Source organism: Bubalus bubalis, chromosome 2 (assembly GCF_019923935.1).
Source record: "Bubalus bubalis isolate 160015118507 breed Murrah chromosome 2, NDDB_SH_1, whole genome shotgun sequence".
Lineage (NCBI taxonomy): Eukaryota > Metazoa > Chordata > Mammalia > Artiodactyla > Bovidae > Bubalus > Bubalus bubalis.
Genome location: NC_059158.1, coordinates 40,533,339 through 40,539,324, shown reverse-complemented (window position 1 = coordinate 40,539,324; position 5,986 = coordinate 40,533,339). Strand labels below are relative to the sequence as shown.

General features: G+C 40.5%; 1 long non-coding RNA gene across 1 annotated transcript; it reads left to right on the top strand.

Annotated features, from left to right (window-relative positions):
* The first annotated feature begins 4,580 nt into the window (after nt 1–4,580).
* LOC123330031 lies at nt 4,581–5,698 on the top strand. The gene is made up of 2 exons (XR_006545729.2): nt 4,581–4,881; nt 5,098–5,698. It is a non-coding gene; the product is annotated as an uncharacterized LOC123330031 (long non-coding RNA).
* The last annotated feature ends 288 nt before the right edge of the window (nt 5,699–5,986 follow it).

The following is a 5,986-nucleotide window of genomic DNA, read 5'->3' as shown; positions in this document are numbered from 1 at the left end:
GATTCTATGGTATAAGAGCTCCCATTGCATATAAAATTTTGTATGGTTACATAAATAATGAACAAATCTATGTCATTTAGTTTCCCAGCTATGAGGATGTGCATTCACATTTATAATATTAAGCAGTTAATCTAAAATGTGAGGCTTAAACAGTATTGAGTACCGCCCTGCTGGAGTTAATTGTATACAGATTCTAGGAAATTAAAAGACGCCAGAAGCTAAAAAAAAAATTAAAAAATGTAATTCATCAAAGGATGAAAAGGTGGCCTGTGGAATGAGAGAAAATATTTGCAAATCATATATCTAATGAAGAATTAGTATCTGGAATATATAAAGAGCTCCCATAATTCAGTAAAACCCCCAAAGACCCACTGAAAAATGGGCAAAGGACTTCAATAGGCATTTCTCCAAAGAAGATATATAAATGACTCATAAGCACATGAAAAGATGCTCAACATCACTAATCATTGTGAGTCGCTCAGTCCCTCAGTCATGGCCGACCCTTTGTCCATGGAATTCTCCAGGCAAGAACACTGGAGTGGGGAGCCATTCCCTTCTCCAAGGGATCTTCCCGACCAAGGGATCAAACCTGGATCTCTTGCATTGCAGGCAGATTCTTTTACTGTTTGAGCCACCAGGGAAGCCCCCAGTCATTAGGAAAATGCAAATAAAAACTGTAATGAGATTGCAGTGTCACTTCATTATCACCCCCATTAAGATAGATATTATGAAAAAAAAACACCCACTAAAAATCCCCAGAAAATAACAAGTGTTGGTGGAGATGTGGAGAAATTGGAACCTTTGTGCATTGATACTGGGGATGTAAAATGGTGCAGCTGCTATGGAAAATAGTATGGCATTTTCTAAAAATATCAAGTATAGAATTAGCATATGATCCAGTAATTCCATTTCTGGATATATACCCAAGAGAATTGAAAGCAGGGACACAAGCAGATACTTGTATACTCATTTTCCAAGAAGTCTATTCATGATAACCAAAAGGTAGAAGCAATGTAAGCACCCATTGATGGATTAATGAATAATCGAAATGTGATATATATATATATATATAATGGAATATTATTCAACCTTAAAAAGGAAGGAAATTCTGACACATGCTACAACATGGATGAACTTTGAAGACATTATGCTAAGCAAAGAGAGTCACAAAAGGACAAATATTGTATGATTCCACTTATATGCAATACTTAGAATACAAGTTCATACAGATAGAAAGAAGTATGGTGGTTTCCAAGGACTAAGGGGACGGGAGGAATAAGGAGTTATTGTTTAATGGGAACAATTTTGGGAAGATGAAAATGTTATAGAGATGAATAGTGGTGAAGGTTGCACAACAATATGAATGTACTTAATGCCACTGAATTATATACCTTTAGAAATGGTAAATTATATGTAATATATGAGTTACCTGGGGAAGGCAATGGCACCCCACTCCAGTACTCTTGCCTGGAAAATCCCATGGACGGAGGAGCCTGGTAGGCTGCAGTCCATGGGGTTGCTAAGAGTCGGACACGACTGAGTGACTTCACTTTCACTTTTCACTTTCATGCATTGGAGAAGGAAATGGCAACCCACTCCAGTGCTCTTGCCTGGAGAATCCCAGGGACGGTGGAGCCTGATGGGCTGCCGTCTATGGGGTAGCACAGGGTCGGACACAACTGAAGCGACTTAGCAGCAGCAGCAGATATGAGTTACCACAAAAAGTATAATAACTAAATGAAAAATTCATTAGAGGGGCTTAGCAGCAGATTCTAGATGGTAGGAAAAAGAATCATTGAACTCAAATATAAATTCATAGAAATTACCCAATCTGAAGTTTTTTTTTTTAACTGAAAACAATAATCGGTGGTCAAAGACCTGTGAGACAACATCCTACAGACAAGAGACATACAATATATGTCTAATGGTTGTATCCAAAGGGGAGTTCAGAGAATAAGGGGCAGAACTTTTTAAAAATAATGGGCATAAACTTCCCAAATCTGATGAAAACATTAATCTATATATCCAAGAATGCAACAAACCTTAAGTAAGATTAATACAAAGAGATCCACTCCTAGACACATCCTAGACTAGTGTTCAAAGACAAAGAGAAAATCTGAAAGTAGCAAGAGAAAAATGACCCCACATATAGAGAGCATTAATTAATACAACTGTTGGCTGAATCTCATCCAAAACAAGGGAGAAGACAGTGGGTTGACATGTGCAGCGTGCTGAATGAAGCATTCTCTATCCAGCCAAACTGTCCTTCAAAAACAAAACCAAAACAAAGACAATACTAGGTAAAAACAGGAAGCACTGCTATGCTCCATTATAAGATAGACTAAAGGAAATAATTTAGGCTGAAAGGAAATGATACCAGAAAATAACCCAAATCCATAGCTAAAAATGAGGAGCACCAGAATTTGTGTACACGTGGGTTAATATGAAAGACTGTATTTTTCCTTCTTTTCTTAACTATCCTAAAAACCACAAGATTATAACACTGTATTACTATGTGATATATATGATAAAAACTTTGTGAGAAAATTGTGAATGATGTAAAAAATAAGAACCAATATTTCTAGGAAGGGACAGAAAACTGTTCAAGACAGTGTGCAACAATTATAATTTCACAACTACTAAATGCTCAAACTACCGCACAATTGCACTCATCTCACACGCTAGTAAAGTAATGCTCAAAATTCTTCAAGCCAGGCTTCAGCAATATGTGAACCGTGAACTTCCTGATGTTAAAGCTGGTTTTAGAAAAGGCAGAGGAACAAGAGATCAAATTGCCAACATCCACTGGATCATGGAAAAAGCAAGAGAGTTCCAGAAAAACATCTATTTCTGCTTTATTGACTATGCCAAAGCCTTTGACCGTGTGGATCACAACAAACTGTGGAAAATTCTGAAAGAGATGGGAATACCAGACCACCTGACCTGCCTCTTGAGAAATCTGTATGCAGGTCAGGAAGCAACAGTTAGAACTGGACATGGAACAACAGACTGGTTCCAAATAGGAAAAGGAGTACGTCAAGGCTGTATATTGTCACCCTGCTTATTTAACTTCTATGCAGAGTACATCATGAGAAATGCTGGGCTGGAAGAAACACAAGCTGGAATCAAGATTGCCGGGAGAAATATCAATAACCTCAGCTATGCAGATGACACCACCCTTATGGCAGAAAGTGAAGAGGAACTAAAAAGCCTCTTGATGAAAGTGAAAGTGGAGAGTGAAAGGGTTGGCTTAAAGCTCAACATTCAGAAAATGAAGATCATGGCATCCAGTCCCATCACTTCATGGGAAATAGATGGGGAAACAGTGGAAACAGTGTCAGACTTTATTTTTTTGGGCTCCAAAATCACTGCAGATGGTGACTGCAGCCATGAAATTAAAAGACGCTTACTCTTTGGAAGGAAAGTTATGACCAACCTAGATAGCATATTCAAAAGCAGAGACATTACTTTGCCAACAAAGGTCCGGCTAGTCAAGGCTATGGTTTTTCCTGTGGGCATGTATGGATGTGAGAGTTGGACTGTGAAGAAAGCTGGGCGCCGAAGAATTGATGCTTTTGAACTGTGGTGTTGGAGAAGACTCTTGAGAGTCCCTTGGACTGCAAGGAGATCCAACCAGTCCATTCTGAAGGAGATCAGCCCTGGGATTTCTTTGGAGGGAATGATGCTGAAGCTGAAACTCCAGTACTTTGGCCACCTCATGCGAAGAGTTGACTCATTGGAAAAGACCCTGATGCTGGGAGGGATTGGGGGCAGGAGGAGAAGGGGACGACAGAGGATGAGATGGCTGGATGGCATCACTGACTCGATGGACGTGAGTCTGAGTGAACTCCGGGAGTTGGTGATGGACAGGGAGGCCTGGCATGCTGCGATTCATGGGGTTGCAAAGAGTCGGACACGACTGAGCGACTGAACTGAACTGAAAGCCCTCATGCCCTAGAGCCTGTGCTCCTCAACAAGAATTGTTGTTGTTGTTCACTCAGTCATGTCCGACTTTTGCTACCCCAGGGACTGCAGCACGCCAGGTTTCCCTGTCCTTCACCATCTTCTGGAGTTGAAACCACCGTAATGAGAAGCCAGCACACTGAAACTAGAGAAAGCCTGTACACAGCAATGAAGACCCAGCCAAAAATAAATAAATATTTAATTAAAAAAAAAATAGGGGCAGCCAAGAAACCACCCTAGTCAAGATTAAAGGACCAGAGAAGCGAATCAAGATTAGGAAATGACTACCTGAGATTGTTGCTGTTCACTTGCTCAGTCTTGTCCTACTCTGTGACCCCATGGACTGCAGCACACCATGCTTCCCTGTTCTTCACCATACCATATCCAACCATCTCATCCTCTGTCATCCCCTTCTCCTCATGCCTTCCATCTTTCCCAGCATCAGGGTGTTTTCCAATGAGTCAGTTCTTCACATCAGGTGGCCGAAGTATTGGAGCTTCAGCTTCAGCATCAGTCCTTCCAATGAATATTCAGGGTTGATTTCCTTTAGGATGGACTGGTTTGATCTCCTTGCAGTCCAAGGGACTCTCTTAAAGGGACCAGAGAAGCTTATCAAGATTAGGAAATGGCCACCTGAGATTAATAAGGCTACCAGGCTCCTCCATCCATGGGATTGTAGATTGAGACTGTAAACCCTGCTCACACCCTAATCTTGTCACAGACCCCACCTCTGAACCACTGTTATAAAACCCTTCATCATATCCTCTGGGGTTGAGACATAGCAGAAGCCTCCCTTGCCGGGCAAAGCAATGAAGTTATCCTTTTCTACTTCATCTAAAACTCTGTCTCCGGGATTTGATTCAGGACCAGTGATAGAGAGCCCAAGCTTTCGGTAACAAAACCCTCTGACACTAGCAGGTAGGTCTGGCTCAGTCTCCTGTGGGGTCACTGCTCCTTTCCCCCGGGTCCTGGTGTGCACAGGAGTTTGTGTGTGCCCTCCAAGAGTGGAGTCTCTGTTTCCCCCAGTCCTGTGGAAGTCTTGTAATCAAATCCCACTGACCTTCAAAGTCACATTCTCTGGGGATTCCTACTCCTCCTGCCATCTCACTGTGGCTTCTCCTTTGTTTTTGGAAGTGCGGTATCTCTTCTGGTGGGTTCCAGCGTCTTCCTGCTGATGGTTGTTCAGCAGTTGTGATTTCACTGCTCCCATGAGAAGAGGTGGGTACGTGTCCTTCTACTCTGCCGTCTTGAACCAATCGCTCAATTTTTGAGCTACTACTGCTATAATCTGTGTCTGAGATTAAAAGTCATTAACGGTGATGAAACCAGATAAAGTGTAAAACTTGCCATCTTCTACAACTTACTATACATATTTCTTGAATATCATTTTACTTAACACACAAATTACTTGTTTATCTATAGGTTCATAAAAGCAATTTATTTAAAAATCATACAAAAATTCTTTCAAAAATGTCACTTGGAGCATTAAAATAAATAACAATAGTAATGTATAATGATCTAATGCTATTATAACCACATACATATGTACATGCATACATTAGGGAGAAGAAAAACTTACAATAGAATGCCGACCATTAAAGTCAGAAAGAATGATGGAGTTAGAAGGCTACTATTTAGTAGATTACACAGTGAAAATTGATTTGGGCAGGAGTCGTCCTCAAAAGCTAAAACTTGTTGGTAAAGGTTTGATGAGGAACAGAACATGCAGATAGTTTCAAAATACTTGTTAATGGAAAATGAAGAAATAGTAATGTCATGTACAGAAACTTAGACACCCCCTTAAACAGCTGAACAGGTGGTCAACATTACTGTCACTGGTAATGGTACAGATAGACATCATGCCCCTCCCCTGCCATAAGAGGAACACAATATCATTTCTATACTATCCTTGCCTAGAGTACATGATTCCAGTTTAATCATGAGGAAACATTATATTCCAATTTGGGGGCATTTCACGAAACAGCTTTAAAAAAATGTCAAGGTTATAAACTAGAAACTTTTA